The 27,170-nt window shown below is 45.9% G+C and overlaps 1 protein-coding gene across 4 annotated transcripts in view; it reads right to left on the bottom strand.

Moving 5' to 3' along the window:
• ARHGAP39 (Rho GTPase activating protein 39) overlaps positions 1-27,170 on the bottom strand; it is a 96,982-nt gene that overhangs the window by 60,062 nt on the left and 9,750 nt on the right. Inside the window, exon 2 of one of the 4 annotated variants that reach the window (XM_084750870.1) lies at positions 14,315-14,368. The exons of the other annotated variants lie outside the window; for them this stretch is intronic. The gene's annotated coding sequence lies outside the window, so the exon portion shown is untranslated. The remainder of the gene's footprint in view (positions 1-14,314; positions 14,369-27,170) is intronic. 4 annotated transcript variants of the gene reach the window in all.

The following is a 27,170-nucleotide window of genomic DNA, read 5'->3' as shown; positions in this document are numbered from 1 at the left end:
TCATATGCCCCATACAAGTCAGCCTAGAAAAGACACACAGAGGCAAGCAGTAGCAAACAGTTATGAGTGAGTACCAAGGTCAGCCAGGATGTTTCTCAGAAGTGGGAAACAAAGTCCTCTCTGGACACACAGCCAACCTCAGAGCTCCAGCGAAGCCTTGCCAGGCCCCTGTTGCTGGAGACAGTGCTGGTCAAGTATGACTGACCGCATAATAAAAGCTTATTTCTAGTTTTCATAAGGGACAAAACAACTCTAGCTCTAGGCCAGAACCATGGTGGGCTCTAGTCTAGGGACAGCCTGGCATACTCATCTTCTTTCAAAGTACTGATCCAAGAGAATTCAGTGAGGAAGACATAGCTCATATATGAGGTAAGAGCTGTCAAGAAAATAGCCTACTCCACAGAGAGCCCCTGTCTTGAAAAAAAAAAGAAAAAAAGAAGAAAAAAAAAAGGAAAGAAAAAGAAAAAAACCTACTTGTAAGAGAAATAGTAGGAAGAAGAAACACAGCTATCCTACAGTAGGTAGGAATGAAAAAGATGGAAACCACACAGCTACAGCGAAGTTGCAACGGGTACCTCTTTGTACAACAGGTGCCCAGGAAGGCTGAGGCCATGCTGTCCTCTATTGAATGAAAATTTTGGAAAACTGATGAGCATGTCCTTACAACCCACAGCAAACTCTTTCAGAAAACTCACCTGCTAGTCTTTTTTTCTGTGACAACTGCAGATAAGCCAGAAGCTGAACTACAAGTGACCCTGCCCAGCAACAGGAGGGAATTAGAAAAGGCCAGGAAGCTGGCAGCTCTGGTTACGGGGTCTGCTTTACTCTCAGACTAAAGGCCAGCTGCCAACTAGGAGATAACTGGGTTAAAGAGAATACCTGCATAGTCAAGCACTGCTAGTGGACAGAAACCTCTGGACAGCTGCGACTGCTCAGAGCCCAAGGAGCCAAAGGCTAAGAAAACAGCTGGAAGAAAGAAAGGACCACTTGTGGTGGCTTCTGAGGGCAATGGCTTGTAGCTGACCTTGCCCTGCACTAACTGTCCTGAAAAGAAGGGATATGGAGGCCCAGCCTGGTAGAGTATGTATGGTAAGCAAGAAGGGACACTATCCTGAGCATGGGACCTATAGAAATCTATGTCATGCCCTGACCCAGGAAAATACACATATAATGGTGTGACTAAGACGGCAGCAAGGACTACCAAAGGTAAGACAAAGGTGAACAGTTAGGAACTGAGAGTTCAAGGCTGAGACATGTTGGGGGGTGGGGAGGCCAAAATACAGATGAATTCGAGATGTTTTTTGTTTTTTGGAACAAAATCTCATTCTGCAGTCCAGGCTGGCCTTGAACTTCTGATCCTCCTGTTCTAGTATCTGAAGTACACAGGTTACAGACATTTGTCATCATGCCCAGTTGAATCTTAGGTTTTGATAAATGAATTATGTATTTTAAAGTATCCACTATAGAAGCTGAATACATTCCAATTTATAGTTGGGAAAAAAATAATCAAAATGGGCCAAGAAAGGAAGAAAAAAAGCAACCCATTCCTAAAATTTCTAGACAGTGAAAAGTAAGATGGCAAAAATATGTTCAAACAGTATAAATGCAATAAATACAAACAGCCCAACAGCCCAGGGAGCCAAGGTATTTTGGGGAACAGGATCTCACTATGTAGCTCTCTGTCCTGGAATTTTATGTGTAGCTCAGAGTGGCCTTAAACTTACAGAGATCCACCTGCCTCTGCCTCCAAGTGCTGGAAATAAGAAGGTACACCACTACACCTTGAGTCAGGCAATATTTTTAAAGATGCAGATGCACCTGTATACAGCATAGCAATAGTGGAATCATAAGGTCTCATAGCCTGGTGATGCTATAACTATTGTTATATAAGTTCACTCTATGATGTTTGCATGACAAGGCAGCCTAACGTCATACATCTTTGATACCTATGTCCTTGTTAAATAATGTGTGACTTGATAAAAGGACAAGGAATTCAGAGAGCAGAGAGTAGACAGCAGCTTAGTGGTTTATTGGCGCTGGCAGAATCCCCTTTTACACAGACGAGGGGACTCCAGAATTAGTGCATGGCCTCATAGAACAGAAAATAAAGAGGCAGATTTCAAGAGAGAAATGGGATCTACAACAGCAATGGCAGGAGGCCGTGGCCAGGCTATGTAGGACCTACGTGGTGGGCGCACAGGACGGCAATGGCAGGAGGCCGTGGCCAGGCTATGTAGGACCTATGTGGTGGGCGCACAGGACGGCAATGGCAGGAGGCCGTGGCCAGGCTATGTAGGACCTACGTGGTGGGTGTACAGAACACTGTACTCAGGAAGCCAGACACTGCTTCTTTCAGCATTGCTGAAACTGACCACATACCAGAGTATAAAGTACGTTCCTAACAAATGTCAGAGACTGACAGTACCCCACCAGGCTCCCTCCCAGTTCAAAGACAAAAAGAAGACAACAAACAAAAAGCCTCGCAGCGAAGAAGCTGACAGAGAACTGAGAAGCCGCGGTCTGAATCAGTTATCTGCTAGCATGGGGGGAAAACGCCAAATGAAAAAGAAGCATTGTGCCCAAAAGGCAGCATCAGTATCAAACAGACACAGAACTCAGCACAGGGCCCACAGGAATGAGGATTTGAGTGCTGGTGGACAACCGCAAGCTGTGCACAGATCCTGGTGTCTCTGATGCCAGTGCTGAATAAGCTCAGACTTCCTTTTGCCAGAAACAGCAACCCACCTTCCTTCCATTCTCTCTTTCCTTTCTTTTCTTTGAGACAGGACCCTTCCCTCCCTCCCTTTCTTTCTTTCTTCCTCCCCTCCCTCCCTCCCTCCCTCCCTCCCTGATGTCCTGGAACTTGCTATGCAGACCAGGCTGGCCATCAACTCACAAGAGACCTCCTTGCATCTGCCTTCTAAGTGCTAGGATTAAAAGCATGTGCTACTATGCCCACCTCCTCCCTCCACTTACTTTTAAACCAACCAACGGCACACAGAACCCCAATGATAAGCCAAACTACTGACTACACAACTTGCTAGACAAACTGACCACATCGCTCAGTTCTCATGATGAGACTTCCTATAGGAAACATATAGTGTGTATGATACAATGTTAAGATTGGACAAAAGATCACAGTAAATCAGTAACCAACCATCCTGACCTGGCTAATTTTTATGTGGACTTGACACAAGCTAGAGTCATCTGAGAAAAGGCACCTCAACTGAGAAAATGTCTCCATATGCTCTAGCTCGTAGGGTATTTTTTATTTTTAGTGATTGATGTGGGAAGGCCCAGTCCATCTTGGTGAGGCCACCCCTGGGCTGGTCCTCCAGGGTTCTGTAAGAAAGCAGGCTGAGCAAATCGTGAGAGCAAGCCAGTAAACAGCACTCCTCCCATGGCCTCTGTGTCAGCTCCTGCCTCCAGCCTCCTGCCTGGTTTGAGTTCCTGCCTTGACTTCCTTCAGTGGTTTGTGATCTGGGATATGTAAACCAAATAAACCCTTTCCTCCCCAAGTTGCTTTTGGTCACGGTTTTATCACATCAGTAGAAAGCCTAAGACACCCCTCAAGCAAGGCCGCAGTGGGTGCTGGAGATTATACCTCCGTGGGTAGAGAGCTGGCTTGCACAAACAGCAGACCTGGATTTGCTTCCCTAGGACTTCCTCAGCTGGGGCTGTGGGGTATAGGCCTATAATTAATCCCTGCTCCAGAGGTACAGGCAAGAGCAAGGCTCAAGGTCACTTCTAGCACAGGCAGCTCCCACCCACTTAGACTACAAGAAACCATAGTTCAAAACCACAGAAGAAAGAAACAAAGGCATCCAGTGCACTGCCGCATCTGCAATGGTTAGACACAGCCATGCTCCCATGACACTCAATTCCTATTTTACTGGTGACCTGAGGAAGGACACAGAGGGTGCCATCATAATCTGGTTAAGGACTCCAATTTTTCTGGTGCTGGCTGGATCCCTGAGAGGCCACTGCAGAGGAAAAGGCTCAGCTGACAGAGTTTGGGCACTGCCTACCACCCTTGACTGAGCTTGAGCCCACGCTGGGTTCTAGGGACAGGATCTAAGCTTCCAATGGCCTTTGACCAACTGTCTTTCAGCATTCACTTTAGGAAAGCCACTGCTTTTGAGCCTAAGACTGAACTATTTTGGCTTTCACCCTTTCCTTTCAAACAGTAACACTGCTTCTCCCTTGTCCTGTGCCCCTCCTAGCCAACCACATTTTAGTAAACTTGTTTTTAAAACGGTTTTACTGACATATAATATGCATAATTCAAAATCCATCTATTTTAAGTGCACAATTCAGTGAATTCTGTGAGTGCACACTATTACCAATAACAAGAGAATGCAATGCCGCTCTTAGCTTGGTCTTCTTTAAAAAAAAATAATTAAATTATTATTATGTATACAGTGTTTTACCCACAAGTACACCTGCACACTAGAAGAAGACATCAGATCACATTGTAGATGGTTGTGAACCACCATGTGGTTGCTGGGAATTAACTCTGTACCTCTGGAAGAGCAGTCTGTGCTCTTAACCACTGAGCCATCTCTCCAGCCCACTTGGTCCTCTCTTGATAGTTTTGGTAACACTTACTACTTCTAGAGCTCCCTTACCTACTCCCACCACACTGGAGACATTGGGTGTGCCTCTTGTCTGGAGGCATGAAAGTATTCAGGAGCTACAAGTTCCAACAAGAACGTGCCTTATCTTCTCAGAGGCTATGTGGGCTGGGCCTGTGGAAAGCAGAGCCTCAGCTGCACTCAAGACCCCTAACCATATTCCTCATTCTGGAGGAATACAAAGAACTCTGGGGGCAGGCACTTCTGTCTCTCCAGGACAGGACAACAGGACCATCAAAGCCCAACCATTCTCTCCATGGGACTGGCTGCTTAGTGGGCATCTGTTTGCTGAAGACGGAAGCCAAACGGTGCCAGACAATTTATGCTGAGCCTGACACTGAATGCTGGGTTTCCAGTCAGTACTCAGGAGGACAGCCACTGATATTTTCATAGCTCTCGGGTTTGTTACTTATAAACAGAAATCCAAGCCTTAGAAATTCAAAGAGAAAAAGTTGTATTTCACACTCATTACTTTAAACTTATTTTTCTAGCTGTCTAATCCCATTTTCAATGCTTTCAATCCAGGCCCTAGGGAGGCAAGGAGCAGGCAAACCTCTGTGAGTTCCAGGCCAGTTAGAGCTACATACTAAGACCCCGTCTCAAACAAACAAACAAACAAACACACACTTCTTTTTCTTTTAAGATGAGAATTATGTGCCCAATTCAGGAAGTCTTCCATTAACTCTAGCATTTCACAGACCAGCTACTTATGATTTGTAGCTAAAAGCATTATAGTTTATTGTGAATTTCAAGTTCAGGTTCAAATCATACTCTGGTTAAAGTACTCCTATATAGCATGGACCATTAGAACAGAAAATGCTGAATGATTTGGTGTTGAGGTTTGTTTTTGTTTGAGCAGGGTCTCACTATATAACCCAGGCTGGCCTAGAACTATCTTCCTGCCTCTCTTCCCCAAGTACTGGGATTACAGGTGTGTGTCACCATGTCCAGCTTCACTGACTCTTAAATTTGATCTTACCTCAGCAAAAAACAGAAGCAGTTGCTCCACAAAAATGAAAAAGATAAATGGACACAGATGCTATATATCTTAAGGGAAAACAGAACGTTTTATCTAACTAAAGTAGAAACAAGTACCAAGGTGTCTTCAGCCTGAGACACTTCATGCCAGGACAGCCAGACTTGACATCTAATGGGGCCTTGTGCTCCCAGCCCTCCCTAAGAGCAGTGTGGTCGGTCAGCAGGAAATGCTCACCAGTCACTGTCACCTCCTGCTCTGTCTCTGTGGTCTGAATGAGAACGCCTACCATAGGCTCGTGTATTTGAATGCTTGGTTCCCAGTTAATAGAACCATAAGAGAAAGATCAGGAGGGTGTGGCCTTGTTGGAGGAGGTGTGCTACTGGGGATGGGCTTTGAGGTCTCAAAAGCCAAAGCTAAGCCCAGTGCTCTGCATGTAGAGCTCTCAGCTGCTTCTCCAGCACCATGCCTGTCTACATCCACCACAATCCTGGCCTAACCTTCTAAAATGGTAAGCAAGGCCCAGTTAAGCGCCTTCTTTTGTAGGAGTTGCCTTGAATGCGATTATCTCCTCACAGAAATGGAACAGTACAGGAAGACAGTCCCCTGAGAGAAACCTCAGCTCTGTCCTCTTAGTTTGTGCACACTCTTCCCACTGTCCAGGTAATGTGCACACCTCAGAACCCACCGATTCAAGTCATCAGTGAATGCTGTGAGTTACTGCGTGTTGTGCCTCCCACCCCCCAGGCCTGCTGCCTCCCATGGGCACAGGTGGCTCTCTCAGAGTGGGTGGTATCACTTCCAGAGCTTAGCCATAGTGAGCCAGGTGTCAGGCCACAGAGCTGCTCCTTCATGCCTCCTCCCTTGCTCACTCTGAAAGCCAAGACAATCTGATTGTTAGGATTAGTTTTCATACCTTCCCCCCCCTCTCTTTTTTTGTTTTTGATTTTGTTGTTGTTTTTGTTTTTCGAGACAAAGTCTCTCTGTGTTAGCCTTGGCTGTCCTGGACTCACTTTGTAGACAAGGCTGGCCTTGAACTCACAGCGATCCGCCTGCCTCTGCCTGAGTGCTGGGATTAAAGGTGTGCGCCACCACGCCTGACCCCTTTCCTCTCTTAATAATCAAAGGCAAGGTGAGTGTGAAGCCAACATGATAGCTTTCACAACTCGTATATAGCCTCTTGCCACTTAAAACTCAACTGACAAGTTCATCCTTCAAATTTTAACTTCATCACATGACTTCCTGCGGCCATATCGTGGATGCCTCTGCTGCCACTTTAGGCCTAACTTACTTTAAGATTTAGTTCTACTTTTTATGTATATGAGTATTTTGCTTATGTGCATGCATGTGCACATGTGTGCCTGGTGCCACAGAGGCCAGAAGAGAGAGGGTATCAAATGCCTCAAAACTGGAGTTGATTGCAGATGGCTTCTAGCCAACTTATGGGTCTAGAAACCAAACCTGAGTCATCTACAAGAGCAGCAAGTGTTCTAACTGCTGATCTATCTCTCCAGCCTCAGGCCTAACTTTCTACACAGACCATGGATTCTCACAACTGGCCTGACTATTTCTAGCATCTAGTAGTTGCCACCAGGATGCTACCAGTTCTGGCTCATTAATATCTCAAAGGGTTTCCACAGGGGCCAGGAAATGCCAGCTACTTACACATACAACTATAACATCTAAAAACAACAACAACAAAAAAAAAAAAACCAAAAAACAAAAAACAAAAAAACAACTGTAACATCTAAATGTACTAAATTAACCTAAGAGCATCATATGGCCTTTAAAAACTAAGTGGGGATGGAGAAATGGCTCAGGTTAAGAGCACTGGCTGCTCTTCCTAAGGTCCTGAGTTCAATTCCCAGCACCCACACGGCGCCTCACAGGCATCTGTATCCTCTAATGCCCTCTTCTGGGATGCAAGTGTACATGCAGATAGAGCACTGACATACATAAAGTAAATTTTTAAAAAATCTTCAAAAATGCCGGACGTGGTGCACACCTTTAATCCCAGCACTGGGAGGCAGAGGCAGGAGGATCTCTGTAAGTTAGAGGCCAGCCTGGTCTACAAAGTGAGTCCAGGACAGCCAAGATAACATAGAGAAACCGTGTCTCAAAAAACAAAAACAACAACAAAATCATCATCGTCGTCGTCTTTTTAAAAACCCTAATTATCCTAAAGCGGCGCGAATTCCAGCTCGTCTTTCCTTATGACCTTCCCTTGGGACACATCCTGTCTAGTGCCCCTCACTACAATACATGCTGAATAACTCATCCGCCACTCATGCCAACAGCACCCAGAGGACCCAGATGAGGCAGCTGAGACAGAGTTGTACAGGGTGCCCCTGTACAACCTCAGCTATCAGTGAACGTCACTGCTGTGGGTGAAGCTGGGCATTAAGACCAACTGCACTGCCAGAAGTCTTTCAAACACTGACAGACATTAGTTTAGCTGATTATAAAAAGCGGTGTTATTTTGGATGATAAAATAACTGGCAAGTTCCAACTGTTTGTAGTGTTTGTTACTGGGATAATTAAAATTTACAACATCTGGGTGCAAATGACTATATACGCCTGCAGTGTGCAGAAACGACTAACGCCCTTGCAGAGGCTCAGGAGGCATTTATAAGCCTCAATGTCCTGCCACAATGTCCTGGAAGCCACAAGCTTCATTCTTCAGCGTAAGTAAAAGGGACAGTGACTCAGGCAGACTCAGCTATCGAGCCCACTTGCATAGACTATACCTTCAGCTCTGTGACACTGTGCAGCAGAAACAAACTCATAAAGACTACAAAGTAGGAACAGTAATGCTGGCAATTCAGATGTATCAAAGAGAAACACTAAAACATGTTATTTAAATGAAGAGATATAAACAAACAAACAAAGCTAAATGCTGAGATTGTTACAATACATGGTAAAAGTTAGTCTTCTATTTGTGAAATTGTAAAGAAGGAAAAAGAAATCAGTACTAGTTTTCCTGTTCATCTCAAACTGCAGAAAGTATAGCCACAGTATATGTGTATATGTGCCTGTTAAGATGGAAAAGCTTTCTGTGTGTGTGTGTGTATGTGTGTGTGTGTGTGTGTGTGTGTGTATGTATATATGTGTATACATGCATGTAGTATGTGTATGCATGTGAAAAATCACTATATAGAGAGTTGGCACTATCCACAGTTTTAGTTATCCATAAGGATATTGGTAAGGTCGCCATGCATAAACTATACTCTTATTAAATATAAATATAAATATTTTATCAGTTCTCTGCCTTTCTGCAGTTAACAGCTCTATTTTTTTTTTCAAGACAAGGTTTCTCTGTAGCCTTGGCTATCCTAGACTCACTTTTAGACCAGGCTGGCCTCAAACTCACAGCGTCTGCTGGGATTAATGGCATGCACCACCATGCCTGCTGGGATTAATGGCATGCACCACCATGCACGGCTTTCTAAGTAGCCCACGATGGCTTCAAATTCAATTTTCCAGCCTCTACCTCCACCTCCTGAATGAATGACTGACATCCAATCCTTCACACCTCAAGCAACCTCTCTGGCATGCCCCCCACGCCCATCTTACTGTCTTCGCCGAATTCTCGATATTTTTTCTTTTCCCAGCTACTTCAGTCTTTCTCAACCATAAACGGTTGGTGCAAAGCTTTTAAAGTTAGTGAATTTGTGGCTAACCTGGGATTCACTGAGACTATCTTAGGAGGAATGAAGGAAGGAAGGAAGGAAGGGAGGGAGGGAGGGAGGGAGGGAGGGAGGGAGGGAGGGGTGAGTAGGAGGAACAGTTGGAAGAGAAGAACAAATGAGAAAAAGAACAAAGAATGGCTGATTTTCAAGACTCAATATCCATATATTTCAAGTGTCATGCAGAAAATATAAAACTCTTTTCTGCCAAAATGCAAACCAAAGAATCTATGTCTCATTAGGTTCCCTGGTTGCAGGGTTTTGCTAAATACTGACAAGTTCCAACAAGCTGTTGTTCCATCTGTGACTGCTCGGATCCTCAGAGTACACTCACAAAGACCACTGCCACATGGACTGGGACAGAGACTGAGCACTGCAGTAAACAGCAGTGTCCCCACTGCCCCGCCCCACCCGAGCCCCACCCCGTCCTACACATGCTGGAACAGGTGAGGTTCCTCCAGATGCTACTGCAATCAGATTTCTTTTTCACTTTAGAGTGTCATCAGCCTTGGCATCCTGAGATGTTCTGCTCTTGTTGTTTCTATCAAACTTAACAACAGGAGCTATTCCTTGACCTACTACGAGCTTACATCTCTATAAACTCATCATAAATTGAAATGTAATTAAGTCAAAAATACAATGAATATATCCACAAGCATGTCTGTCTAGATTTTGCCCTGTGTCCAAACACATCCTCAAGTCGTCACTGAGGAGACCCAACAGCACACCCAGCATCTGTGGAAACACCACTCAGACCCTGGCAGAGTCGCTCCCCTCAAACCCATCATCATCCTCAGTTGTCTTCACCACACTGGGCCAGGGTCACTGCTCTATGCCCTTTGGCCCTTGGCCAGCCATGTCCCCACATCTCTCGCTGTCCATCTTAGATCTGACCTTTGAAAAGAAGGCCCAAGGAAAAAATTTACTCAAGAAGTAAGCCATCCAGCTTGGCATGGTGGCGCATGCCTTTAATCCCAGCACTCAGGAGACGGAGGCGGGTGGATCTCTGTGTGAGTTCGAGGCCAGCCTGGTCTACAAAGCAAGTCCAGGACAGCCAGGGATACACAAAGAAACCCAGTCTCAAAAACAAACAAACAAACAAACAAAAGAGTAAGCCGGGAAAGAGATGATGTATTCTTGGTCCAATCTAGCCCCTCCACAGACGGTCTGGCATAAGGAATTTGAGGAGCCCAGAAGTATGCCCAAATAAGGAGGCTGGCCCACTACTCACACACAGGACCCCAGTGACTGTCCAGCTGTGCTCATTCACATACCGCTCAGGACACTGACAACAGCGTCAGCCTGAGGAGTACAATCCTGGTCACAGGCCTGCTCTCGGCCACAGGACACATTCCAATCTCTCAGGAGCTAAACACACTCAGAGCCACAGCAGTGTTCAGAGCAAGAGGGAGAAATCCGTGACAACTTCTTACAGCCAGGGAACTCTTAGGCACATGTCTTCCCCCTTCTAGAAAGGGTATGCTATCAATTATTCCTTGTCCTTTCCCAATTCCTATTTAAACACTTCTCCATTTAAAAAGCAGGAACACAGAGACATGGCTCCTGCAGTCCTCTGCTTATGGCCACAACACGGTCCCCAATCTTGCCCCTTCTTAACCGTCACTTCTGGGTAGTGTGCTTGGCCCTTTTAAAGCCACCAATGACTTCTAAGTTGTGAAACTGAGATCAGAAAGTAGCACTCAAGGCTACAAAGGACCAAGTTTCCTTAAGATACAACAACCAAGGCATAGGAGAGAACGGAATGTAAAATCAAAAATTTAAATTTTACACTTCAAAATGCACCATTAGGAAAGTGAAAAGATGCCTGTGGTGGTGGCATATGCCTTTAATCCCAGTGCTTGGGAGGCAGAAGCAGGTAGATCTCTGTGCGTTTGAGGCCAGCCTGGTCTATAGTGTTCCAGGACACCAGGACAACACAGAGAAACTCTATCTCAAAAAACAAAGTAAGAAGATGGGTTCAGAGAGATGGCTCAGTGGTTGAGAGCATGTCCTTTTCTTCCAGAAGACCTCAAGAGACTCACAACTCCCCATAATAACTACACAATCTGATGCCCTCTTCTGGCCTCTACAGGTACCCAATACACACGACAGACAGACAGACAGACAGACAGACACGCGCGCACACACAAATTTTAAAGTGGAAACAGACCACAAACAAACAGGTGGAGAAACCTTTGAAAGTTATATCTAATAACATAATTATTGAATATAAAGAACTCTTACAGCTCAATAATGAGAAGAAAAACCACCAAGTTAAGACTGGGCAAAGGAGTTCAATCAAAATCTTTCTAGAACAGATATGTAAAGAGACAACAAGCAAATGAGAAGGTGCTCCCATACCCTGATCTCAATCAGAGACCACCTCACACACCACAAGTTAGACAGGTGTTGGCCAGCATGTGAAGAGACAGATCAAATGATAAAGTCAAAGGAAGAACAGCATAGCAGTCCTTAACAATCTACCCAAAAGAAAGGAACGCATGAGCTTATTCTGTTAGGCATGCAGATCTGCTGTGGACATTTGAATGAGGAGAAAAAAAATGTGTGTGTGTGTGTGTGTGTGTGTGTAGGTGTCTAGGTATAGCTATATATACTTCTTTCTTTCTTTCTTTCTTTCTTTCTTTCTTTCTTTCTTTCTTTCTGGTTTTTTGAGTCAGGGTCAGTATCCTGGCTGTCCTGGAACTAGCTCTAGCTCTATAGACCAGGCTGGCCTAAAACTCACAGAAATCTGCCTGCTCCTACCACCTAAATCCTGGGATTAAAGGCATACAACACCACCACTTGGCTTTAGGCTCATGTATTTTAATATTTGGTCTCCAGTTGGTGGAACTGTTTGAAAAGGATTAGGAGACATGACCGTGTTGGAGGGGATGTGTCCCTGGGGGGACTTTCAGGTTTCAAATGACTCCTGAGATCCCTAGTACTCTCTCTCTCTCTCTCTCTCTCCCTGCCCTCATGGTTGTGGATCAAGATTGGGTGTTCTAATTTACGAGAGAAGAATTTTTAAAAAAGACTTGGGTACTCAGCTGTTCCTTCACTCTGCTACCATGGACTCTTAATCCTCTGAAACCGTATGTCAAATTAAACTCTTTCTTTTAGAAGTTTCCTTGGTCATGGTGTTCTATCACAGCAAAAGAAAATGGAAAAAAAAAAAAAAGAAAGAAAGAAAGAAAGAAAAGAAAAAAACAGGCACTCCAGACACAAAAGAGGAATGTGACTTGTCCTGTAAATAAAATTGTCCCCAAACCAAGATGTGCTTTTAGAAGTGGGGCTGGAGCCAAATGTTCACTTTAAGTGAATCCCAACTCCTTAGACTACACAAAAACAGCTGCCCACAGAGGCCGGAGCACAGCAGCGGAGGGATGAGGATGGGAAACGGCTCCGTGAGTAAGGCATCTGCAGCACAGGTGTGGTAGGATGTGGCCCTCCACGCCAGACAGCTCCCTCTTCATCAGCTCAGCTCTGACTACTTGCAAGAGCCACTCAACATTCCCCCAAAACAGAGGACCCCACTTGAGACCCCAGCCGCCCCCCAGCCATGTGTACGCAGTTCTGTCCTAATTACAAGGTCTCAGAAGTGCTACCATACGCAGGGTGGAAAAGTAACTGAAAACCACAAGGAAGCCACCATCCAAGCAGTGTAAGGTCTCCCATTGCAGCTGCCTTGGGGTTCCCCATCCTCCTGTAAGAAGCCCCTCAACCATAAGTAAATAAACTCAATAAATTTAGTAGTTCCCCAAGATAAATTTTGGTGGAATAGTATTTTGTTCGTTAGAGTGGACACTGCTTATGTCTCTTCAGGGACAGAATTCTCAAAACGAGCGTGATGGCCTGAGTTTAGGTTCCCATAACCCACATAAAAGCCATGTTCAATGACATATGCCTGCAACCTCAACCCTATGCGGATGGAGACAGGCAGATCCTGAGGGCTTGCTGGCCAGCCAGTCTAGCCAAAATAATAAATTCCAGATTCACTGAGAGACCCTGTCTCAAAAAGCAGGGAGGTAGCAGTGAGGTGGCTTGAAGGGTAAAGGTCCTTACCCCAGTCTGAAACAGGACCCACATGGCAAAAGGAGAGCACCGGCTCTTACAAGTTGTGTTCTGACCTCCACACAGGTGCCATGAGCCACATACATACATATAGATACACGTGTGCACACATTCACAAAATAAATATATGATGATTTAAAACACCTTTTAAAAGGTGGAGGGAAATAGAGAAAGACCACCAACACAGATCTGTCCTCCACATATACAGGTGAGCACACCTGCCATACATGTAATGCGCGCATGCGCGCACACATACACACACACACACACACACACACACACACAAGCTAGATATGGTGACACATAGCTATAACCCCAGCTCTCAGGAGGCAGAGGCAGGCAGAATTTCACAAGTTCACAGCCTGGTCTACATAGCTAGTTCCAGGTCAACCAGAGATACATAACAAGCAATGAACAAAGCTGTTGCATAAAGGGGCTTCCTGCCAAAGCTAGTCATCTGAGTCAATCTCTGGGATGCACACAATGGAAGGACAGAACAAACCCTTGCAAGTTGTCCTCTGACCTCCACATGCATGTTTTACCATGCACACACAAATAAAAATGTGAAGAAAGACAAGAAAAATGTCTTGGCATCCTTTGAGAATCCCTGAAAACCAAGGCCAGATTGCATGCCAAAAGATCAAAGAAGTCACCCAGACCTGAGAACAGGCCTTCAGCCACTCAGTGGGGAGAAAAGGAGGGAAAAGCAATCCTTTGTCACCTCACCCATGTTCCATGGCTTAGAGGTCATGGGGCCTGGCAAAAAGTTATGCACAATAAGGAAGTAGGGCTTCATGCATGCAGCCTTCTCTGTCAGGGACACTGTTTCTGCAAGGCTGGATGATCCGTAGCAAGTTTGAAGGAAAAGAGGTAAGACGCAGGCAGCTCTGAGGCAGAACTGCAGATCAGAGAGTCCTGGGGAATGATGTGGGACGGGAGGAACTCACCAGTGAGGCCACCTTCCTGGGCCACATATGCTCTCCAGGTCCGTGAAGGGCCGCCTAGGAAAGGAGATAAAAGGGAGCAGTTATGCAGCCAGAATTTTATCCCAGCAGGAGGGGACGGTAGCCTGAGGAAGCAGGAAATGGAGTCCACAGAAATGGAAGTCACAGAGGAGAAACAAAAACAAGGTGCAAGAGCCTCCTTGTGAGGAGGGGCTGACAGGGTCATGGGCCCTTCTGGAAAGAACAGTACCTAGACTAGGTGAGCCCAAGCCACAACAGAACATGCACCCACAGTGTGGCCAGGGTAAACTTCTGTGAGAGCAAGGCACAGAAAGTCAAGCTCCTCACACTCACAGGTTTTAAGCTGTCGTCTCATTCAGTGGCCACCTGGAACGGCTGGTGGCCACCATGGCCACCAAAAGGCAGCTGCCCAGAGCAGGATCCCAAGCAAAATCTTTGATTAAGAGGATAACATCCACGTCAGAACTGTTGGAAGATTCATCTCTTGTGTCTTTTCCCCAAAGTGGTCAATGGATGATCCAGTTTTTTAGCTTTTCTGAGTGGTTTTCACATATGGCTAAGATAAAGGCCGGCTTACAGACAAATAGAAAGCAAGGCAAAGGCATCACAGAGCTACCTGTAGTGGCATCCAGCTGCAATCCAGGTACTCAGGAGGCTGAGGCAAGAGGATCATGAAAGTTCAAGTGTAGCCTGGACTACAAAGACTGTCTCAAAAAATAAAACAAGGGCTGGAGAAACAGCTCAGTGGTTAAGGGTGCTTGCTGTTCTTCTAGAAGAGCCAGGTTCCACCGCAAGCAGACACACAGCAGCTCATAGGCGTCTGTAACTCCACTGCTGGAACACCCAACGCCCTTTTCTGACCTCTACAACACCAGCCATGAATGTGGTACACATACATGCAGGCAGGCAAAACACTCACAAACACAAAATAAACAAGCAAGTCAAGATAGAGAAGAATTTAATAAAAATATAACAGCAACAATAAAAATGGAAAGCATTAACAGGAACTCATAGGCCATACAGAAAGCTAGGAAATAAAGTACCACACTAGGCCTGATACTTGACTTGCCTGCTCAGAAACAGCTGCTGCACCGAAGGCAGGGCCTTCAAAGGGCACTACCAACACAATTCCTACCACACAAGCCCAGAACTCATCTGCTCTGAATCACCTTCCTACCTCCGCCCACCAAATGCCACCACCAGAGAGATGTGGAAAATCAGAGCTGAGCTCTTCATTCTGGGAGAATCTACAGCTAACCCCTCCAGTGCACAAGCTGGTCTAAAACCATTCCCATGCTAGTGGGAGGCCAAAGCCTGAGAGGACGATGGCTGCACTTGGCCTCCAAGGAGTTGACTGAATACAGGGAGCACAGGCCTCTTTTGAACTAATTGTGGAGGGAGGGGACCAGAGGAAATCCTGTGGGAAGCAGTTATCTGCTTCCACTGTATGGGTTCAGGAGATGAAACCTGGGTTAGCAGTCTTTATGGAAAGTCCCTTTTCCAGCTCAACCACCTCGCAGGCCCAGGACTAGGGTCTCTAAAACTGGAAAGCCACAGAGAGCCCCAGATCCCAGTTATTGAGACATTTTCCAGACCTCCAGTCATAAGAGAACAATTCTGAGCTCAGAATCAATCACTGGATGAAACTGGAACACTTAAAAAGAGCCCTAATCACGCTGGCAGCAGGAGAAATCACCAATACAGAAGAGGAAAACACCAAAAGACTCACAGCACCCATGGGCACAAGAAGCAACTTAGGTAGAGTTGAGTTCCCTCCTAAACAAATAGGGGAATAACAGCAGTTAAGCAACCAAAGGTAAAAGTTCTTCCAAGTCTGATACAGGCTAAAGATACAAGATGCTTGGTGAATTGTCAAGCAGGAAGAAAATGCTTCAGGGCTCATGGTATCAAACATACTGTTAAAAACCAGTGAAGAGGACTGTGGAGATAGAGCCAAGCACTCAAGATCACACAGTGCTCTTGTAGAGACCCAGAGCTCCACAGTCAGTCCTCACAAGCAACGGCAGCGCCAGCTCCAGGAGATCCCACACCCTCTCTCTCTCTCTTTTTTTCTTAAAGATTTATTATTTATACAGTATTCTGCCCACACGTGTGCCTGCCCACCACAAGAAGATACCAGATCTCATTACAGGTGGTTGTGAGCCACCATGTGATTGCTGGGAATTGAACTCAGGACCTTCAGAAGAACAGACGGTGCTCTTAACCTCCGAGCCATCTCTCCAGCCCCCCCTGCCCCCCCCACACACACCTTCTCTTGGCCTCCATAGGCACCTGCTTCTCAAATATGAGGGAAGAAAACTTCTCATATCAATAACAGTGCACTGTGAAAGAAATGCACAGCACCTTTCAAGTGTCAAACAAAATATCCAATCTATAATTCTATGTCCACTTAGAATATTCTTGAAAAATAAATCTCAAACACAGGTGTGTCTGTCCCCCTTCCTTCTTCTCTATCCTTTTCACCCCTAACTCTCCCACTCTCCCTCTCTTCCCGTTTTTTGTTTGGTTTGATTGTTTGTTTCGTCACAGGGTCTCTCTCTGTGTAGCCTTGGCTGTCCTGGACTTGCTTTGTAGACCAGGCTGGCCTCCAACTCACAGAGATCTGCCTGCCTCTGCCTCCCAAGTGCTGGGATTAAAGGCGTGTGCCACCACGCCTGGCTACAAATTCTGCTAACTTCTATAAAAAAAAAAAACAAAAAAACAAAAATCTTGTCCTTTGGAGAAGCATAGCAGGAAAGATCTACACTGAATTCAGTTAGGAAAGACCAGCTCTAGGCTGAGACCTTGATTGGAGAAGAGAGTCAGATCTGAAGGAGGAGCATTGGGGACCAGTACTAGAGAGGAGGGGCTGGACCCAAGCAGAGCGTAGAGGCTTTGGAGGAAATGTTAAGATTGTGAAGCTGGGGACTGGAAAGATGGCTCAGCAGTTAAGAGCACCAGCCAAAGGCAGGCATGATGGTGCACACCTTTAATCCCAGCACTCGGAGGCGGAGGCAGAGGCGGAGGCGGAGGCAGGCAAATCACTGTGAGTTCAAAGCCAGCCTGGTCTACAAAGTGAGTCCGGGATAGCCAAAGCTACACAGAGAGACACTGTCTCAGGAGGAAAAAAAAAAAAAAGAACATTAGCCACTCTGCCAGAGGACCCAAATTTGATCCCTGGCACCCACACAGCAGTATACAACTGTAACTCTAATTTCAGGGACATGATGCTCTCTTCTGACCCTCAAGGGCAATGCACACATGTGATACACAGACATATACGCAAGCAAAACACCCACACAGATAAAATTAAAATAATGCTTTTTAAAACAAGATTATAAATTGTATCCCATGGAAAAAGCCAGCAAAGCATTTTAAGCAGAAGAGCTGCATGATGTAATTTAAAGAAGTCAGCAAGGCCTGGTGCCTACACTCAGCACATGACAACTGGAAGAGAAGGCCCACTACTCCACACCCAGCAGTCCATGTCAGCAAATGGCCCTTGAGCTTGCCCAAAGGCTGGCCTCTAGCTTCTAAACTATAGGAGAAGCCACAACACAGGCCTGTTCAGGCCAAGCACAGCCTGCAGGAAGAAGAAAAACACAGTGGCACTACCTGGACACACCCAGAACACTGCCTGCACTGCCACCTGGGACTGATCTCTTAGCCTTCCGCCTTCCCTGGCACTTGCCCAGCTACTTCTGCTTCCTCCATCCACAGACCACTCCTAGGACCTCCTCAGAGTTTGTTACCAATACACAAAGCAGCAATTCCTTCTCTTTCTCAGCCCACGCCCTTCTGAATAATTCACAGGTCCCTTAAGCTTTATTCACTCAGAAGGAAAAAGGAAATGGAAATATCCAACCATCCACAAAGCAGATAAGTCATAACATGGATGAGAGCTACAACAGCAGCAAACCATTGGTGTCTTCTGTTTCCTTACCCAAAAAAGCAAAACACAAAAACAGACCTTAGTATGTAAAAGAAGTATTCTTTAAACATACATAAGAATGCCCTGCTGGACCTGATTGCGCACACCTTTAATCCCAGCACTAGGGAGCTCTGTGAGTTTGAGGCCAGCCTGGTCTACATAGTAAACTCCAGGACAGCCAGGGCTACATAATAGAAAGACCCCATCTCAAAAAACAAACAAATCAAAAACCAACATGCTGTACCACTCTCGCTTTCTTTCTTTTTTTTTTTTTTTAAGGCAGGGTATAGTCTCGGCTGACTATGGTGTAGACCAGGTTGGCCTTGAACTCATAGAAATCCACTTGCCTTTGCCCACTCCCCGAGTACTGGGATAAACATGTACACTGACACGCCTGGCTCACTTAGGCTTGTTTTGTTTTTGTTTTTGTTTTTGTTTTGAGACAGGGTTTCTCTGTGTAGCCCTGACTGTCCTGGAATTCGATTTGTAGACCAGGCTGGCCTCGAATTCATAGTGATCTACCCGCCTCCACTGGGATTAAAGGCGGGCACCACCATGCCCGGCCGGCTTCACTTTCCTTCCACCATATTATGTTTTGGTAGCCTCTGCAGGATGGGTGAGAACATCCACACCCACAAACGTGCTCCCCTCTGCAGCCTTTTCATGACAGTTCCTTCTGTGAAACAGACATCCAAGCACAGCTCCACAAGAAAACATGGCTCTTAGTTCAAGTCCCATATCCAAGCAATCTGCCTTTGTGTCCAGACACAGAAATACTGACACCCCTTCACTGTCACTGTTTAGGGCAACTGCCCAAGAGCTGCAGTTCATCTGGAAAGGTATGCCACTCTTCAAAGAGACCCTGAAGTGACAGGGACCTATACTAAGTCCCAAGCAGCTGCAGGGCTCTCTCAACATCACCTTAAAAGCATGAATGCGGCCACCTTTCCATTATCTAACGAGCTACTCACTATCATTAGCTTTCAGGAGAAGCGAACTATTGAGGGCTGGGGAGATGGCTCGGTGGCTGGAGTGCCCAGCTACACAGCATGAGGATTTGAGCTCAGATGCTCAGAACCCATACAAAGCTAAAAGCAGTAGCACATATCTTTAATCCTAGTGATCCAGATTCCAGACAGGAAGCAAACACTGAGCAGCTGGTTAGCCTGTGTGTACATCAGCAAACGAAAGACTCGGTCTCAAAACCCAGGTAGAGCCAGGCATGGTGGTGCACGCCTTTAATCCCAGCTCTTGGGAGGCAGAAGCAGGCAGATCACTGTGAGTTCGAGCCCAGACGGATCTACAGAGTAAGACTGGGACAGTCAAGGCTACAGAGAGAGACCTTGTCTCAGGAAAAAAAAAAAATCACAAACCAGGTGGAAGGCACATAGATTTAAAGAACAAGAGAAAGCCCAGCATGGCAGTACATGCCTTTAATCCCAGAAGCACTCAGGAGGCAGAAGGGTCACTGTGCATTTGAACACACACACACACACACACACACACACACACACACACATAGACACACACACACATAGACACACACACACACACACACACACACACACACACACACACAGACACACACTGAGGGTTAGAGGACGGCATGGGTGTTATGGTTCTAGAAAGGTAGTCCTACTGCTTTGAGCCTCCAGTGGGGATGCCAGAAGGCAATGGTAGGATGTGTGTAGAACAAACTGCTCCCACCAGAAACTGGAAATCAAAAGAGAAGAACTGGATGAGTCACAGTCCCACAATCCCCTTTGGAGACATGTTCCCAGTGACATAAGGATCTCTTTACTAATGCCATTCTGAGGATCAAACCTTTGCACAAGAACTCTTGTAGGACACTCAAGATGCAAGCTGGGGGACCGAGTGTGGTGGAGCACACTTTAATGCCAGCATTCAGGGGAGGCAAAGCCAAGTGGATCTTCGCGAATTTGAGGCCAGGTTAAGTCTACATAATGAGTTCTGGGTTACCAGAGCTACAGAGTGAGACCATGTCTCAGAGAGAGACGGGAAGAGAGAATGAGAGGGAAAGAGAGGGAGAGAGGAGAGAGAGAGGGAGGGAGAGGGAGGGATATGAATCTCTAAACTACAGCACAAACCAAGTGTGGGGGTCCTGCCGCCATCATCACTCCTGCACTAAACACCCCATCTTCTCACTCCACATCCACCACCCCAAAGCTCTGCAAGTGAAATCCCACCCACTCCAATACTCCAACACCACCTAAACATTACCCCCCAACCCTGGCCTGGACAACACAGACACAGCCCAGTGCCCAGCTTCTTGGCCTCCTCCTCATGGTGCCCTGGATGCACCATGACATGCAGGACTTACATGTCAAAGCAGCAGCTCTGGCTAATCCAGAGCTGCCCTTCCTATGCTTGCGGTTAAATACGACCATAGGAAAATTAACTGGACAGTTTCCCTTCCCCTTGCAAGCCCCATATCTATCATGCCTCAGGCTACTTCAATGTGCTTCCCAGTCCTTTTCATACTTTCATTTTGTTTTCTTTTGTTTTTATTCTTTGAGACAGGGTTTCCCCATGTATCCCTGGCTGTCCTGGAACTTGTCTATAGAGTAGGCTGGCCTCTTACTCAGAGACCCACCTGCTTCTGCCTCCCAGACACTGGGGTAAAAGGCGTGCGCCACCAACACCAGCCGTTCTTTCTACGTCCAAAGATCCTGTCTGACTCTTATCTTCATTAAGAGCTCTCACAGGCCGAGTGACCAGCACACAATCTCCACCTACGTAATCCAAAGGAGCGCCAGGAATTCTCTCTTCTATCCTACCATTTCCTTCCCTCTCAGAACTACTGCCCCGCCACAGCCATCACTCTTTAAAGAAACGTCTTCACTGTCCACCTATAACTTCTGCCCTGTTTTCTCTTAAACATGCTTTGCTCCTCTCTCCTTTCTATCTCCAATTCTTCTCTTCCAGATCATCAGCAGCTTTGACCCTGGATCCTTGAGCAGATTCCCACCCTGCTTACCTCACAGATCACAGCACAGCCACTCTGGATGACTCTGCCCTTCCTACTGCCCACCCTTGATTACTCCTTCCACCCTATCTAGGGTCAACTGCTCCTTCCTGTTACTCGCCATACATAGTTCCTTCCTCCCTAACCTTCCTCAGGAGATAATTTAGTTGGTAAAATGCTTGCCATGAAGACCTGAATTTGAATCTTAAAACTCATACTTGAAAAATGAGCTGGTGAGATGGCTCAGCCATTAAGGCCACTGGCTGCTCTTCCAGAGGGCCCAAGTTTGATTCCCAGCACCCACATGGCAGCTCACAGTCTTCTGTAACTGCAATTTCAGAGGATCTAATACCCTCTTCTGGCTTTCATGAGCATCAGGTATAAATGTGGTACCCAGTCACACATTCAGCAAAAGCATCCATACATATAATAAAACTGTTTTAAGAAACTTTGAAAAACAAAGGTGTAGTTGGGCGTGGTGACATATGCCTGTAATCCCAGCATTGGGGAGGCAGAGGCAGGCGGATCTCTGTGAGTTCAAGGCCAGCCTGGTCTACAAAGCGAATCCAGGACAGCCAAGGCTACACAGAGAAACCCTGTCTCTAAAAACCAAAAACAAAGGTGTGGTATTATACGCATGTAATCCCAGTCTTGGGGAGGCAGAGACAGCAGATCTCTGGGGTTCGCTGGACAGCCTGCCTAACCTGATCAGGCAAGCTACAGTCCAGGGAGAAACCTTATCTCAAGAAAACAAACAAAATCCCAAAAACCCCAAAGTGTTGGTACCTGAAGAACGACATATGAGACTGTCCTCTGACCTACCCATGTACCCCACCCACCTACCCACTCGTTAACGCAGATAAAAAGCTCTTCTTTAAATTTCAAAGTGCCATCACCCACACTACACTATTAGCACTTTGGTGGAGCCCCTCTTCCATGCTGCCTGCACACACCCTGCACTCCAAGGACAGCAGAGTGTTCTCTCTCAGGAAGAATTCCTCTTCCCCAGCTGGTCTGCCCTTTTCAGCTCCAGCTGTGTTCAAATTCCTGTTCCTTGTGAATGAGGGCACCCAACTCCAGCCCTCCTCCACTGTGTCTGCCACTCCTCCAAACGCAAGAATGTGAGCACAGTGAGAGCACCCGCAGAGTGTGCTGGGAGGCTTTCTAGACACACTATGCATTCATGCCCTGGGGTCAGGAAGGAAATAAGTAGCTCAAATATGATTACGGTGAAAAGGGAAAGCTGTGGACTCATGACACTTGGAACTTGAATACAGGTTCTTTTCGTTTGGTTGGTTGGTTGGTTGGTTGGTTGGTTTTGTTGGTTTTTTCGAGACAGGGTCTCTCTGTGTAACCTTGGCTGTCTGGACTCCTTTTGTAGAGCAAGCTGGCCTTGAACTCATAACGATTCACCTGCCTCTGTCTCCTGAGTGCTGGGATTAAAGGTGTGCACCACCACGCCCGAGGACAGGTTCTTATAATTAGCTGTGGGACCTGCGTCTGTCACAACCTTCTACAGCCTTAAGCTAGGAGCACTAACCACAAACCCTGTTCAGAGCAGAGTATGAGAAACCTAGCGTGTGTCCAGAATATCATGTGGAATGTATGAATCAGATTACAATGGTAATAAGCAACGTTTATCTTAAAGTATTTTTCTAGACTACACACATTGACAACACCTTCTGACAGCAATGTTCAAGCCATTTCAAGAGAACCATGCCTTTACCCACTGACCATCTTGCTGGCTTCCTCTTAATGTTTTTTTTAATTTTTGTACATTTGGTCAAATACTTAGTATTAAAAAGAAATACCTAGAGACTGGGGAGATAGTTCAGTTGGTAAAATGTTTGCTTAGGAACCATATTTGAGTGTGGTTCTCAGAAACCATGTTAAAAACGCCAAGTGTGGTGACACACACTTTGTAATCCCAATGCTGAGCAGCAGCACTGGTGGATTCCTGGGGCCTGCTTGACAGTCAGCCTCTCCTAATTGGCAAATTCCAGGCTACATGAGGATGTCAAGAAATGGGGGGAAGGAAGCTGGAGAGCTAGCTCAGGGTTACAGCACTAGTTGTTCTTGCAGAGGACACTGGCTCAGGGCATTCTCTGTGCCCACACGGTGGCTCAGAACCATCCGTAACTCCAGGGCCAGGGGACTGACACGCCATCAGGCACACAGTCAGTGCACAAAATACACAAAGGCAAAACATGCATGCCCACAAAGTTAAAAAAAAAATCTAAGCAAAAAAGGTGGATGTCACCTGAGGAATAACACTTGAGGCTGTCTTCCAGCCTCTATACACACGTACACACATGCATTCACACACACATATTAAAAGAAAAACTTTTAAACGGCTCACTTGGAATGGAAACTCCAAAAATGAAATTAGGAAAGCAATATATAATATCAAAAGGAATATTTAGGAATAAATTTAGCCACAGTACAAAAATTGTATGAAACTGTAAACTGTTCAAATAAACCAGAGACCTAAATAATGGTAAGATATCCTATGTTCATGGGTTGAAAAGCGTAGACATCATTAATACAGAAAACACCCCACAGTAACCCACATACTCAAGAACAGTCTGTCAAAGTCAATCTTGTGTTATTTGGGAAAACGGCCAGGATGACCCTGAAGGTAACAGTGAAACTCTAGGGCCCAGAATTGCTAAACGCAATCTGGAAAAAGATAAAATGATGGAGTCAGACTTTCTGACTGGGAAGCCTACTGCAAAGCTCCAGGAGTCAAGACAACATGACACTGGCATGGGGACAGACAGAACAATATTAGAGAGACAACAGTCAGGGAAAAAATAAACCCCCATTTATAGTCAGGTGATTTTTGACACGGATGCCAAGACAGTCAATGGGGAAAAGAAGTTTTTCTAACAAATGAAGCTGGCAAAGATGAATAGCCACACACAAAAGAATAAAATTAGACCCTGATTTCACAATCTATTAAAAACAAAAACAAAAAAACTCTGCCAGCCGGTGTGGTGCACGTGTGTCATCCCAGCACTCAAGAGGTGGGCACAGGAGGATCAAGAGTTCAAGGCAGGCCACAGCTACATAGTGAGTCTAAGACCAGCTGTGGACACCAGACCCTGCTTCAACCCTCCCTCAATACATAAATAAAAAATAACTCAAATGGGTCAAATACTAGATGCATAGATAACATACAAAGCAAAAATATGAAGATAAAATTGTCAGTATATAGCGGGGCAGTGGAGTGCGCGCCTTTGATCCTAGAACTCATGAGGCAGAGGCAGATGGCTCTCTGTGTTCAAGGCCAGCCTGGTCTACAAGAGACAGTTCCAGGACAGCCAGAGCTATACAGAGAAATGCCCAAAAAAACTTTAAAAGAAAAAAAAATGTCAGTGTATGAACTAAAACCACACCATTCTTAGTAGAAAACACAAGAGTAAAATTTCTGTTATTAGCCGGGCAGTGGTGGCACACATCTTTAAATCCCAGAACTTGGGAGGCAGAGGCAGGTGGATCGCTGTGAGTTCAAGGTAAGCCTGGTCTACAAAGCAAGTACAGGATAGCCAAGGCTACACAGAGAAACCCTATCTTGAAAACAAAACAAAACAAAAATTGCTGTTATTCTGTTTGGTTTTTGACAGAGTTTTGCTATGTATCCCAGACTGGCCTTGAACTCACTACACACCCTAACTAGACTTACAAGTGCTAGAAACCATACTTGGGTACTCTGGAAGAGCAGCCAGTGCTCTTAACCTCTGAGCCATCTCTCCAGCTGCCACAGGCAAGTTTCTTAATGCTAGCCAAAACCCTTCATATATCAAACAGGTGCTAATTCCTGCTTGTGAATCTATAACCTTGGTTCGCTCTAAGAACCTGCTCAGAGATCTAGAGAGATGGCTCGGTGGTTAAGAGCGCATAAGTCAGCTCACAACCACCTGCAACTCTAATGACAGTGGATCAAATGTCCTTTTCTATCCTTCAAAGGTACCAGATATGCACATGGTACCCACATGCAGGCATGTGCACAAACACTTATATACATAAAATGGGAGTAAACCTATCTCTTAAAAGAAAGAGGAAAAAAGGAACCTCCCTGGTCAATGTGAAACACAGTGTGTTACATGTTTTCTTCTCTGTGAGGCCACGACACGAACTCTGAGGGTCACTGACAGCCAGCTGGGCCAGTTCGGCAGCCACAGGTAGGCAACCAATGTGGATTTTGAAGACAATTTATTATTTAAAATACACTGACCAATCCAGTGGGGGTGGCACATGCCTTTAATCCCAGCACTTGGGAGGAAGAGGCAGGCAAATCTCTTGAGTTCAAGACCAACCTGGTCTACAGAGTGAGTCCAGGACAATCAGGGCTACATAGAGACCCTGTCTTGAAAAAAATAATAAGCCAGGCGTGATGGCGCTCACCTTTAATCAAAGCACTCAGGAGGCAGAGGCAGGTGGATCACTGTGAGTTCAAGGCCAGCCTGGTCTACAAAAGTGAATCCAGGAAATCCAAGGCTACACAGAGAAATTCTGTCTCAAAAAACCAAAAATAAGTAAATAAAATAATAATTTTCAAAAAGCTAGACATGGTGGTACACACCTGTAATCCCAGCACTCGAGAGGCAGAGGCAGGCAGATCGATGTGAGTTCAAGGCCAGCCTGGTCTACAAAGTGAGTCCAGGACAGCCAAGGCTACACAGAGAAACCCTGTCTTGAAAAACCAAATATAATCATAATTAATGATAATAATAATAGAATGTTTAAATAAATTAAATTAAATGCACTGACAAGAAAGCATAGAAACTTCACTAGCTTCTAATATTTCACACAAATAAAGTGAATTGGTAAAGCTGTAGCTGGCGATCTGCCAAACCCTTGCCTCTGATTAACCCTGCCCTAACTCCACAGCTGATAAGGGAGGAGGGAAACTCCCCTTCAGAGAACAGTCCCAGGTCTGTAAGGCGTAAACAAAGTCTGTGCTGTACGCAATGTCCCAAATACCTGCTCTCTCCTCACACTGGACTCACACAAAAGCTGCTGAGCAAACTTCATACATTCTGGCTTCTTCTCTCAACTCGAGGTGTGCTCTTCTGGGGCCTGCTAACCAGCTCAGGCTCAGTCACCAGCAGCCCTCTGTAACAAGACCACTCTTCCTCAGGCTACAAAAGCCTGTTAGCCTACAGCCTCAGGCTTCTGCTCCATGCCACCAAGACTGGGAGCACAGTGTAACCCTGCGTCCCAGCTGAGGCCTGCACTGTCTCCTTCACTTCTGGGTTCTGCTCCTGAGCAAGGACTAAGCTTGGCTAGAGTAGCCTTGGGCAGGAAGCCTGTGCTTTTCCAGGAGACACCTGGGGCAGATGCACATCCCTACAAAGAACCCATGTGAGAGTTTCTGGTACCGCCCAGCATTATCCTTTCAACTTTTAGAAACCAGAGTTGGGGGGGGGGGGCATGCCTTTAATCCCAGCACTCGGGAGGCAGAGGCAGGCGGATCAATGTGAGTTCAAGGCCAGCCTGGTCTACAAAGAGAGCCCACGACAGCCAGGACTATACAAGAGAAACCCTGCCTTGAAAAACCAAAACAACAACAACAACAAAGAAGCAAAACCAGGGTTTCTCTGTGTAGCCCTGGCTGTCCTGGAGCTTGCTCTGTTGACCGGGCTTTGGCATAGCCTTTTCAAGGTTTGTGTATAACAGGAATCACTAACTCTTTCTTTCTACTGCCAAATAACAGTCCTTGCTATAGCTCTATCACATTTTGTCCATCCTCCATTGATGACATTATGAGTCCTTCCACTTTCAGCTACTGTTACTACTATGACCACTTTTTGTGTAAATGTGTTTTCACCTTTTATTACATTTCTTTATTTAATGTGTGCATGTGCACCCACCTGTGTGTACATGCTATAGCATCTAAGGACTGGTCAATAGACAAT

The sequence above is a fragment of the Acomys minous genome, assembly GCF_964271855.1.
Source record: "Acomys minous genome assembly, chromosome: 12".
Lineage (NCBI taxonomy): Eukaryota > Metazoa > Chordata > Mammalia > Rodentia > Muridae > Acomys > Acomys minous.
The sequence above is the reverse complement of the archived record's forward strand: the minus strand, read 5'-3'. Positions and strand labels throughout refer to the sequence as shown.